The 13,977-nt window shown below is 34.6% G+C and overlaps 1 long non-coding RNA gene across 1 annotated transcript; it reads right to left on the bottom strand.

Annotated features, from left to right (window-relative positions):
- Positions 1 to 1,974: 1,974 nt before the first annotated feature.
- LOC127091790 (uncharacterized) lies at positions 1,975 to 3,645 on the bottom strand. Its single transcript, XR_007792005.1, has 3 exons — positions 3,482 to 3,645; positions 3,274 to 3,318; positions 1,975 to 2,832 (listed from the first exon to the last, which is right to left on the bottom strand). It is a non-coding gene; the product is annotated as an uncharacterized LOC127091790 (long non-coding RNA).
- Between the last annotated feature and the right edge of the window lie 10,332 nt (positions 3,646 to 13,977).

Below are 13,977 nucleotides of genomic sequence, written 5' to 3'. Positions count from 1 at the left end.
TCTAAAGGTGTCTATTAATTTTATTTATTTATTTAGAATCAATATAAAGTCATATCATTTTTTAAATTATTCATATTTTTTTTAATTATGCTTTATATTGGAGAATAATAATTTAGTAATACATTCATTTTTGCTTTAATACAAATTTATTATTGGAAATGTCAAATCCTATTAAAATCTAATATTGGAACACCATTATAATTATTTATTTAATTACTAATATTAATGATTAATAATGATTAGATATATTACACAAAAAAGACATATTTTAAAAACAAATGTTTGTAATAATTTTTTAGTATAAAATATTGTACAGACTAAATTTTAAGAATAATTTTTTTTGTTTCTCTCTTTAATAATTGTAAATTTATTTAATACTATATTTATTTCTTTAATGCATAAATTTAGTTATGTCAACGTGTTCTTAATCGATAAGTATAATTTTAATATTACTTATTCATAATAAATCTAATATCAAAATAGCATTCTTTAATATTAAAAGTTATTGTAATTTATTATTAAAATAATACAAAATTATTAAAATCTAAAATCACAGAAAAATAAAATAGGTTAATAGTACATTTATTACAATTAATTAAATTTAAAGATTAAAATATAAATACATTAGTAGTATATTTTAAAACTAATTGATAAAAAAACAACTAAAGGACCGTTATTTGTATGCCTTATATATTTAAAAGGATAATCGGAAATTCAATCGTCATCTCTTGGTAATCTATTTTTTTTATATAATCAATAGTTATTCCAAATATCAATGAATCGGTATCAAAATTTATTATATTTTAGAAGAAATAGATTAATTTAAATACAATATCTTAATAATCCAATAATATTAAAAAAAAATTACTTTACCTATTGCAATTCTTAGCACCACTATAAATACATCAATTCTTAATCCAATTATTTGATTTCTTTGTAATTTAAAGATAAATCAATTAAGTGAAAAAACATCCTCTCTATATAACCAATTCATAACACAGCATAACAACATGAAGTTAAATAGTTTATATATACATATAAGTTATAAAATCTATTGTTTTAATATTTTATTCTGTCTTGATTACTGTGCACACAAAAATTTCTTTGTTAAAATATACGGTGTAAGATAAGTGTTAAAAGAAGTGTTAACATAGCAAATCTCTATTTTAAAAGAAATTAAATTATGATCTGGTTTGAGAATTAGATCTAATTAATATTCTTGATTTCTTTTATTCATTTTAGAATATTTTCATACCTTTATGTTAGATTATACAGAATACAATGACATTTTTTAAACTCATTATAGATGTAAAATAATAATAGGAAAAGAATCCTTGATGGCATAATCTATGTCAAATTCATCATAGTATTCATAATACATAGTGAACTAAGAATGAGATCATCAAGTACCTATTCAATAACTTCCTGGGTGAATGGATGCCAGTAACGCATACCAACATACACTTTGGTAGGGACATTTTTTTGCCAAAAGAGATTTCTTCAAATCTTCTACCTGTGCATCAGTTATACGTCAAAGTGGAGCCTCTGCTCTTTGGAGCCCTTAGAACATATATAAACTAGGCCAATTACTTTTTAAAAAAACTAAATACCCTTGGCAATTGTATAATATTCTGCATGATTTTACATAAAACACAACTTATATCAATCGACAACAAAAATGACAGTCTTAGGTTAATGTAGAGTATGTAAAAGTTAGAGTATTATAGGTTCAACAAAAAGGTTAAATAAAAAAGGTTGCACCATAATTTGAATGTTGGCATAACAATTATTGCAAAGCCATTAGCTGCACCTCTTTGATGTTGTTCTTTTATACCATATCAACATGCTATATCTTTCACAAATCACAATTTAATATAAAAATATATACGATTTTAACTTATATGGTTCTGAATAAAAATAAAAGTAAGGATCATATCAACTGAACGATCATGCTGAGTAGAGTGAACAGTCAGGACTCAAATTTTGGCAAGAGCTAAGTTGTGTCTTTCTTTGCAAGACCTGATATCATACAAATAAGAAAAACAAAGAGTCTAAACACGGAAGGAAGATGGAAAATTAGAGAGAGGCGAATAACTTAAATGCTAAATTTTATTATAGCCAAAACATACAACATACTATTGAGAATTTATCAAATGTGAGTAGTGTGGATAATAGTCTCATATTGGTTGGAAATATGGAGATTTGAGCATTTATAAGTGAGAGAATTCACACATCTATTACCTTAAGATTTTAGGTGAATATGTAGCGTGTGTCTCACAAATGTGTTACTCTAAAAAGAATAAGTCCCACAATGTTTAATGCTCTCTAGTGAAAAATCCCCCCAACAAATGGTATCAGAGTCTTTGGTTCGAGAAATGGACCGACTTACTTGTATCGAAAGTCAACAGCGCTAGTGTGGTGAATAAGAAACGTTTTGCTGAAGAGTGTCAACATCGTTAGTATGGTGAATAAGAAACGTTTTGTGCGGTACAAGAGTTTGTGGAAGTAAGAAGAACTTTCACTTGAAGGGGAGCATTGTAGACGCACACTTAAAGGGGAGTGTTGAGAATATGTCAAGTGTGAGTAGTGTGGATAATAGTTCTATATTGGTTGGAAATGTGGAGATTTGAGCATTTATAAGTGAGAGAACTCACTCACCTATTACCTTACAGATTTTAGGTGAATATGTGACGTATCTCTCACAAAGGTGTTGCTCTAAAAAGAAGAAGTCTCAATGTTCAATGCTCCCTAGTAAAAAATTTCCCCAACACATAGTTGCTTTAGTGCAACTTGAAAATCATTTGAAGGGTTATTGCTCATTTCTTCAAAAGACTGCAATAAGAATCACCCATAAACATGAGATAATAACAACATATAGTTTACGAAAACAACTATAGAACTCTCCTTAACAAATAGCTGAATTTATTGCAATAACAAAAATGGTGGGAGGAAAATAACCTCTAAATTATACAACAACACTCATCTCAACAAAAAAGAAAAGGAAAATTGAAAAGAAAAGAAAAAGTGGGTTAGAATAATTTACAACTGCAGAAATAGAATGTAAAACACTATTTTAATGTTCTCAATAATATTTTTTCCCAACATATCAATTTTGATTCCACCACAATTTGCAAACATCAAAACAGATCCAAAATCATTCTAGATTCAATACATTAAAATACCAACTACACAATTCCACAAAAAAAAAAAACATAAATTTAAACTCAATATTCACACCAAAATATAATAAAACAACATAATTGGTTCACATACTTAAACAATTATCTTCAAAATTAGGGTATTAAAACGAACCAACACCTGCAAAACCATCAATCGAACTAAATCAGCTAACAAAGTCGAATCACCGGAAGCAGAACCGTGATATACATAGTGCATTAAGTTTAAGCAAGTAACAACAATCTGTTTTAGAGTTTACCATGAAAGGAGTAGAAAAATGGTGGCTTAAGTGATGGGATGATACCTTGAAGTCGAAATCAGTGTTGGTGGTGGCAAGAGTGGCGGAGTGAGGATGAATTAGAGAGAGGGGATGAATCAATATAATAGTGGTACCGGCTTTTGAAATCTCACACTGATTGAAAAAGTCATTTCATTTACCCATGTGACTCTTCAGTTATGGATGCATAGTAAATGTAGTTCACGCATTCCATTGGTACCACATTGATATTAATTAATAAATGGTGGTTACATTAAACAAAATTACAAATTAGGACATGAAATTAGCACTCGAATCAGTTTTTAGTTAGTTTAAAATGTAATAATGACGATATTTAAGTTTTATATATTGATAGTAGATGTGAATATTTATAGTTATTATTAATACTATTATTTTATTTATTTATTTAAAAAATATAATTTAACTTTTTTTATATATTTTAAAGTCACGTTAAAATAGCTTCAAATTTACCATAATAATAATAATAATAATAATAATAATAATAATAATAAATATTTTAGTTAAATGAAAAAATAATATTAAAAAAAAACTTAAAATGTTAGTCATTAATTTGATAAGAAAAAAATGTTGATAATAAATATAATAGGTGTACGTGGACCGATTTGAGTTAGGTTTGGACAAACTTAATATCCAATTAATATTCTGGTTTGGGTGAGATAAAATAACTCTCCATTACAACATATACCAATTTTGGCAAACCGACTACTTTTTGAGTTGGATAGTGGGTGTTCCAAATAATTTTTCTTTTTTATTAATATTAAATGACAAAATGATAAGTCATCAAAATTTTTTTCATAAAAATTACTCAACATTTATATTTTTAAAAAATTAGATAACCTATTTTTACTATCTTTTACCATCATAATATAATAAATGATATCATCAACTAATAAAATCATTATAAAATACTAGGAAAAAATTTTAAGTTGCATGACATAAAATTATATTAGTATCAAAATAATTAAAAAGAAACATTTAAAATTAGTTAAAGTTATTATTCACTAAAATAATACTGTTAAGAGACTAAAATTACAATAATTAAATTAATATTCATTAAAATTATAATAATAAATATTTGATTAATATTTATTAAAATTATAATAATAAATATTTGATTAATGAGTCAATAGATTTCTTGGATTTGGATACAATTCTACGAGAAACCCAATTTTTTTAATAGGTGTTTTTTTAATTGTGGATTTGAGCAAATTTTGTGAGTTAATCCAACCTAACCCATATATACCACTAATAAATATTGAGTCTGAATCTTCTACATATTACTCTTGATTTATATTACTCTTGATTTTTCAATGCAAATTATCACGCTTCTTATTTGGAAACAAAAATTAATAGCACAATTAGTTTATTATCTATTTTCTACCAATAAAATTGAATGCCTACCAAAATAATTATCTTACCCCTTTCACTTAAATTCAACACATTCTAACAATGGAGAAAATTTAAATACAATTTTTTAAGTATGATTTTTACTATCTTCCAATAAAAATATGACAAATGCACTTAAATACCATTTGAGGAGTAAAAATATGAGAAAATTGCATGTGTAGTATCATCATCATTCTTTAATATGACTTTAGTAGGAATGTATTTATGGAGAATTAGAAATGAGTTAAACGGTTTATTATATACTGATATTATTAAATAAATATGAATGGTGAGAGAGCTACGAGAGATAAGAGGTATATATATGATGGATATGCACACAAAAAAAGACTCCCTCGGAGTACCTAGGACACTTTGAATGCTAATATCTTCCCTCTATGTAACCAACCCCCTTATCTGTAATCTCTGACATTTTATTAGTTTTAATTTGTAAACTTATTATCTTTGGATTTTTTTTCATACTTTTCCCTTTTCTTTTAGAAACAATAAAAGTGCGACGACGACTCTGGTTTTATTGACATTGAGTTAACCAATAGCTTGATGGTCATGAATTTACCGCTACAGAAAAAAAAGTGGCGACTCTGTTGGGGAGTAGTCCTCAGTGGGTTTAGCCTACTTTTTTGTGTGTATATATTTGTATATTTGATGTTTGTTTGTATATATTGTTGTGTGATACTTTCTGTCTATGCTTGGTGATCTCTGTGTGATGAGATAAATTCTAACCTGAACTTGAATGCAATTTAAGATAAGAGGGTGGTATAATCATGTTGGCTTTGAAGGAGTAGTCCTGAAAGAGTTGACATGAGATCCCCCACTCAATGGAGACCTCTTTTGAGTTACCGATGTCACACGAGTAAGTCGTGGATGGGCATTACTTTCTCTAATTTGGGGGTCCGAGAAGTTGAGGATCATAGAACATTTAACCCAACTTGGCCTGTTTTAGGACGTAGTGCGGAGACTGTTCAAGTGTAGACTTGATAATAGTTGTTACGCGATACTACACTCAAACAAGTTTCTCTTGAGAATACTATGGGTTGATGAGTCAATCATCCTAACCTATATTATCCGATAGATGGGATTACGACTCTGGGAACTTTTTAGAACATGATCTACATGTTTTATCCTTACTACACTTCTTTTGGGATGATTCTTAACCCGACTCCATGCTCGTGACTCGTAATAAACCCTTTGATTCTTGGTTGATCTGATCAGTCTCGTCAATATCAATGGAACTTGGGTGTTGATAAAGATGAAAACCATGATCCACCAAAATAGATGATTGATCTTGATGATGACTTGATCCATCCCTTGACCTTTATTTGTGTTTGCCTTGTGTGTGATCCCTTGTGTGTGATTGTTGCATTCATGCATACATGTGCATCATATCATTCATCGCAGAAAATAAATTTCAAGGAAACTAAGGTCTTTTGCAAATACTTCCAGATCATGGATTGTGGACGAAGGAACACTAAGAAGTACAGTTTCAGATGTTCCAACTTGAAAGAGTTAAGGAACCTATCATCCTTTATAGTTGATCCCTTGTATTTCAAGTAACGTCATGAGAAGCTTTTATCTGTATTATCTGCTGGTGTGGTTGAAGGAATTTTAAGTGTCTTGGGGAAATTTTATGACCCTCTCTATCAGTGCTTCACTTTTACTGATTATCAGCTTGTGCCCACATTAGAAGAGTATGCCCATCTCTTGGGTATGCCCGTATCTAACAAGGTGCCTTTCTGTGGATTGGAGGAGATTCTGAGATCTCAAGTCATATCCGAGGCTCTTCATTTGAAGAAATCTGAGATAGATGCTAGTATAACAAAGAAATGAGGCATTCTAGGGTTGACTTTTGAGTTTCTCATTGGTAGATCTACTGCTTTTGCTCAAGTTGGCAGTATGGATGCTTTTGAAGCCATCTTTGTCTTGCTTATCTATGGTTTAGCATTGTTCCCTAACATTGACAATTTTGTTGATGTTAACTCCATTAGAATCTTCTTGATTGGGAATCCTGTTCCGACTTTGTTGGGTGACATGTATTTCTCTTTGCATTTGAGGAACTCTAAGGTTGGTGGAACCGTTGTGTGTTGTGTTCCTCTTTTGCACAAGTGGTTTATTTCGCACTTGCCTCAGGTGCTTGCTTTCTTTGAGAATAAACAATTTCTACGGTGGTCTTAGAGACTTATGTCTCTCACTAATGATGATACTGTTTGGTATGATTCTACTTTGGATATCTTAGATATTATTAACAGTTGTGGTGAGTTCTCTAATGTTCCTCTTATTGGTACACACAAAGGAATCAATTACAACCCTGCTTTGGCTCATCGTCAGCTTGGGTTCCCCTTGAGAGATAAACCTAATAACATTCATTTAGAGGGTCTATTCTATCAGGAGGGTAAAGATCCCTAAAATTTGAAGAGCAAGATGGTGCATTCTTGGCACAATTTCCGTAGGAAGGGTAGAGCCGAGATTGGCCCATGCAACTGTGTTGCTTTTGAAGCTTACACTATTTGGGTGAAGAAAAGAGCTTTGGAGAATAAGATGCCATACGCTTGTGAGAGGCCTATGTATATGGTTATGGTTGAGCCATCAAATCTCCCTAACCAAGATATAGAGGAGTTGGAAGATGCAATTGCCAAGATGAAGCAAGAAAGAGACCTTTGGGAGGAGCGGTTCCATGCTTTGAACTGAGAGCATGTGGAGTTGCAACTTGAGTCGAAAAACAAGGATGCACTCATTAAGGTTCTTGAAGAGTGTGCAATGAAGAGACAGAGAAATCCAGAGGATTTATTTTCCTCTAGTATGCTTCAGCCTTCCGATGCTTGGAAGAAGATTGTTGATCGGCTCGTCCTCGAGAAGGCTCAGATGCAGACAACTTTTAAGTTAGAGATTAGACGCATCCAAAGAAAGTATACACCATTGGCTAGTTCAGTTACTAGGGATCCTTAGGATGATATTTTCCTTTTCTCTCATATTTATACTTTTTGGTTTCTGAAAATGTACTCAGTGTAATCCTTCCAAATTTTATATGAATAAAAGGAGATTTTTATGGTCAAATTGTTATTATTATTGATTATTATTTGAAATATTTTCAAATAGGGCTTTCTATGTTCCTTGGAATTAAAAGAAATAAAAAACATTTCATTTCATGCATCATTTGCATAATAGGTTTTTTGAGTTCTAGCCTTCGGCCAGATGTCTTATGATTCTTCTTCTTTGTATCAGACAAGTTGACTCATCACTACAATACTCAAGTTAATATCTAGAGAAGAATAAAGCATCTAGAACAAGAGAACTGAGATCTTAAGGATGAGATTTCCAGACTCACTACTTTGATGGAGTTTGTTATTGCTGCTCAGAATCAACCATCTCCACCTCCTGCAACTCCTCCTCCTTAGAGAATTATCATCTCTGAAATGCCTTCAACGTCAGTGCTTGTAGTTACTGCTAACTAGTCTGTGCCATCCATTCCTGTCGGATTCCCGTGGGAAATGCCGCCGAACTTTGTACCTGAGGGTTATGCTCCAACTTTTGTTTCTATGCCGACATCTAGCCCGATCATGCATGTTCCTCCTCCTATCGTGCATACTCTTCCCTGTGTTGAGGAAAACATCTATCACTCCGAGTCATTTGAGAGCCTCGATGTTTATGAAAAGATGGACGAGATGAAAGACCAATTTCTTGAGCTGAGAAAGGAATTGAAGACCCTGAGGGGTAAAGATCTGTTTGGTAAGAGTGTTGTTGAGTTGTGCTTGGTGCCCAACATCAAAATCCCTATCAAGTTCAAGGTCCTAAACTTTGAAAAGTATAAGGGAAATACTTGTCCTCTGAGTCATCTTTTAATGTATGCTCGCAAGATGTCTACTCAGACGGACAATGATCAACTACTCATCCACCACTTCCAAGATAGTTTAACTGGTGCTGCACTTCGGTGGTATATGTGATTGGACAGTGCTAGTGTCCGTACTTTTAATGACTTGGGCGAGGCTTTCGTCAAGCAATATAAGTATAATGTTGATATGACTCCTGATCGGGATCAATTGCAATTAATGTCCCAGAAAGATAAAGAGATATTCAAGGAGTACGCCCAAAGATGGAGAGAGCTTGTTGCTTAAATCAGCCCACCCTTGGAAGAGAAGGAAATGGCCAAGATCTTTTTGAATACCCTGAGTTCGTTTTATTATGAATGCATGATTGCCAGTGCTCCTAATGACTTCACCGAAATGGTGAACATGAGGATGCGGTTGGAAGAAGGTGTCTGGGAGGGACGGTTATCTAAAGATGAGGCTTCTGCAAGCAAGAAATATGGTGGCAGTTTCTCCAAAAAGAAGGAAGGAGAAACCAATGCAGTGTTTGTAGGGGGGCAGATGAGGCCTCACATGAGGAAGAATTACCAATCTCTCCAGCAACATTATTAGGTATTGTCACTAATTCCGGTATTTACTAATAATTCAGTAAATCAATCAGTTCCCTTTCAGCAACAGGCGCAACAACGTACCAACTACAACAACAACAATCATCATCCAAATTTTGAGAGGAAGAAGGTCATTTTTGACCCTATTCCAATGACTTATGCAGAACTATATCCTTCTTTGGTTGTCAATAATTTGATTCAACCAAGAAATCCTCCACATACTCTTGAACCTTTTCCATGGTGGTTCAAGCCAGATCTTCACTGTGCCTTTCATCAGGGAGCTCCCGACCATGATATTGAAAATTGATATCCTCTGAAGCATGAGGTCCAGAAATTGATCAAGAGTGGTATGGTGTCCTTTGAGGACCGAGCACCTAATGTCAAAGCAAATACATTGCCTACTCATGGCAATGCTTCTGTGAATATGATAGATGGTTGTCCTGGGAGTTTCAAGGTTTTTGATATTCGTCATATTCGTCGGTCTTTGGTAGAGATCCATAGAACTCTGTTTTTAATCAGTGATTGTGAGCATGCTCATGATGGTTATGTGATTTGCAGTGTCAACCCTCAAGGATGTGTCATTGTCAAGAGGGATATTCAGAAGTTGATGGATGAATGATTAATTCAGAGTCAACAGTCCAGGTATATGGTCAATGATGTGAATGTTATCGTACCAGTATTAAAGACCACCGAACGGGTAGTTATCCAGTATGACAACAACAAGATTGACAATAAATCGGTACCGTCGTTGGTAATACGGTTATCGGGCCCCGTCCTGTATTCTTCCGATAAATATGTGCCTTATAAGTACAATGATACCATGATCAAGAAAGGGCAGGAGGTTCCTCTTCCTGCTGCAAATTCAGTGGTAAGCATTGCAGATGTCGTTAAGGTGACCCGTAGTGGTCGTGTATTTGGTCCAGTATCCATGAAGATTGTGGAGGACATTGTGATTGGTAAGAAAGCAAATGTTCTTGCAGTTGATTCAGTTAATGTTCCAACTTGTCTGGTGAATCCAACGGATTGAAGGTTAATGATGATGATGAAGTTCTGCATTTAATCAAGAAGAGTGAGTTTAACATTGTGGAGCAGTTGCTCCAAATGCCATCAAAGATTTTTGTGTTATCATTATCAATGAACTCCGAAGCGCATAGGGAGGCTTTGCAAAAAGTGTTGGAGAAAGCCTACGTAGAGCGTGATGTTACAGTGGATCAGTTTGATCATATTATTGCCAACATCAATTCTTGTAATAATTTGAGCTTTTGTGATGAAGAACTTCCCGAGGAAGGTAGAAATCACAACTTGGCACTCCCTATTTCAATGAACTGCAAAGAGGATGCTCTGTCCAATGTATTGATTGATACTGGTTCATCATTGAATGTGTTGCCTGTCGCATCCGCAAAAAACAACCGGCGGGCTGAAACAAAACAACACAGAGCCGCCACCGTGCGTTATTTATCCCAAAAGAGGGAAAGGAAACGCTCAGAGTAAACCTGGGAAAAGCATGGTCTCGCGACCAAAGAGATGGGATCGGGAGTCGGTTATGCGAAGGGAAGGTATTAGCACCCCTACGCATCCGTCGTACTCGACGGGATCCACGCTCAAAAGATAGAAAAGGTTGCTAAAACAAACATCACACACACAAACAACACAGGTGGAGAAAGAGGGGAGAGGGCTCGCTAGGATATCGCATCCTATGCCTACGTATCTCGTCTGGAACGAGAATCAGAGCTACCGTAGTTCGGCTCACGCACGCCGAAACAAAACACACACAAGCAGGCAAACATGGAACCCGAACGCCAATCGGTGGACTTACATCAGCTTCCGAACCAAACAAACACACTCAGGATACGGACAGCCAATCGCTGGGCTTACATCCATATCCTGACACACAAGAAGATTAACAAACAACAAGTTACTAAGGAGTCAGGCACTCGAGCCTAGCAACTGTCAAGCAAACGCACACAAAAAAGAAAAAGGGTGAGCACACAGACTAACAGGGAGTCGGGAACTCGAGCCTGATAGCTGTCAAACAAAACACACGCAAAAAAGAAAAGGGTGCCCGGAGAGACCTCGCACGGCCTCCTGCCTACGTACCTCATCTGGTATGAGGATCAGGGCGACGTAGTTCCCCTGAACGGGAAAGAAATTCTAACCAGATACAAAGGGAGACACACTACTAGGGAGCTGTACTCGAGCCTAGATGTTATCATGCATCATTGCCCTATGTGATGGTTTCTATCCTAACTTGCACAGGCAGCAAGCTAATCCTAAACAGGCAAAGCAATCAAAGCAAACAATCACAAATAGCACACACTATATCCAAACAGAGGTGGCTCAAACAAGGGTTAGACTGCCAAAGCAAGTCAACTGTATCAGGGTGATGTTAGCTCTTAACCCTGACATTGAGAGTCAGGGTGAAGCCAGATGAAAGGTGAGTGAGGGGTGTGCCTCACAGCTCTTATCCCTGGCCAGGGAGAGCTTCAGACAAAGGAAGTGTGGGTCCAGAAAGTGGGAACCCTTCTACACTTATGACACTGACTCAACTGTACAACTGTACATGGATCTTGGGTTAGGATCCACAAGGCATCAACATGTAATGTGAGCCAAGGGACGACTCAACAGAATAGCAGGAGGTGGACTACACACCTCTTGTGTCTGCCAATTGCCTTAACAAAGGTCTTTTCCTGCTTGGGGACAAAAATAAACAAGCACAAGCATTGCCTCTTAAGGAGGACTTCAGACAGGTGCCTGGCCAAATAACATGCCAGGTCTTCCAGACTACATGGAGTTAGTGATTCTACCTCAATTGGTTTACACAACCAAGCAGCAGCACAAGCGAGTTCACAATGAACTATAGCAACTAAGGTACCTGAAATCAATCCAACATAATCAGTACTCAGCTCAAACAGTCAAACAAACAATTACAAGTTAAATAGTTAACTGTACACAAGCAATGCATCAAGCAAAGCATAAGCCAATGCTCAACACAAATGAATTAGAAACCACCTACAAAACAAAATTAATGTTAATCAACATCATTCACATGAGCAACTCAAACCAAGTGCATTAATTCCTCCATTCCATTTGCCTTTTGTCCTGAAACACAATCCAAACATGAGAAGCAAAACCCTAGGACAAAGCCTAGGGTCCAATAGGGATCAAAAACCCAAAACAGAACATGAAAATTATCAAAAATCAAGTTCAATCAATTTAGAAACATGTCCAATTGGTCTCATGTTCATATCATCAACCAAGATTATTTCATGAAGCAAATGGTGCGAAACATGTCATTTCAAAGCTCATTGGACCAAACAGAATGAATCAATTCAAACTTAATCCATAACAATTCAATAAATCTCCAAAAAATTCACAGCTAAATAGCATTCATTACATGTAAATCACACCAAATTTCAAGCCAATTGGACAATGGGAAGCAAGTCAATTAAATTCATCAAGTTAAAGCATGCTCATACAAGTCCAAACAAGGCACAATATCATGTATCAACTTCAAGCAAGCACAAAACAGTGTAGGAACATGATAAATGCACCAAACCAAAACCATGATACACTTCAAGATGTCTATAATAACTCCACAAAATTTAAGGTCCATCTAATACATATCCAGAATTTCACAAAACATTTAAAAACATGACTCACAAAAGGTCCACATTTGGTCAAACAGAAAGGAAATTCTCAATCAAATTGGAAACACATCCAAAAATTCCAGAAAACTTCACATGTGAGCTTATCATCCAGAAATATCAACATGCAAAATTTCAGCTCATTTCAAGTTCATATGGCATGGTAACAAAAATCATGAAGTCAAGTAAGACATGGTGTGACACAAATTGTCACACCTAGATTCAAATGAACATATCTCACAATCCAGGAACTCAAAAATCACAAACCACATATCAAAATGTTCATCAAAGTGTCTAGATTACACATGTAAAATTTCAAGAATTTCCAATTAAGCATCATCATTTTATGATCAAAAGAGTAAGCAATGTGCAACAAATGACACCTCCAAACAAACCCTAGGCCATTCCAAAATTTACACGTGCACAATTTCCACAAAAATCACCAAAAAATAGCAGAGATTACAAGGATCATGGTGAAAAAAATTTCATTCAATTTGGATCATTAGTTTGTGAGTTATGAATTTTTAATGTTGAGAAAAAAAATAAAAAAAAGATGAACAAGCATGTGGAATCATGTATACATAGTGAAAATAAACACAAAAGGCAAAAGTGAGATCTGGCTGCACAGCGGGATCGAAGCCTGTACAGGCTCAAAAACTAGCGCGCAAACACATAACTACGTGAACAGTAGCACAAACGAAGATCAAAGCATGGAATTCTGGAAAATTCAAACTGTTCTTCATCATGTTCATACATTCATACGCTCAAGAACGAATCTCCACCAAATTGGACAAACCATATATCATCAGAAAGGTCTTGCAACGTACATTCACAATCTAACATCATTTTGTCCTAATTCTTCATAACTTAAGCGGATCGAAGCAAAACATAATCATGTATGAAACTTCAAATCCATATATCTCTCTCATTTCTCAACGAAAATCAGTGAAACAAATTGCAGAATTCTCTACTCTAAGAGATCTATCTAAAGCATCAAACAATTTCAAGAATTATTAAGGTCGAAATCTGACCTTCAAGATGATGAC

Source organism: Lathyrus oleraceus, chromosome 6, assembly GCF_024323335.1.
Source record: "Lathyrus oleraceus cultivar Zhongwan6 chromosome 6, CAAS_Psat_ZW6_1.0, whole genome shotgun sequence".
In the NCBI taxonomy this organism is placed as follows: Eukaryota; Viridiplantae; Streptophyta; class Magnoliopsida; order Fabales; family Fabaceae; genus Lathyrus; species Lathyrus oleraceus.
The sequence above is the reverse complement of the archived record's forward strand: the minus strand, read 5'-3'. Positions and strand labels throughout refer to the sequence as shown.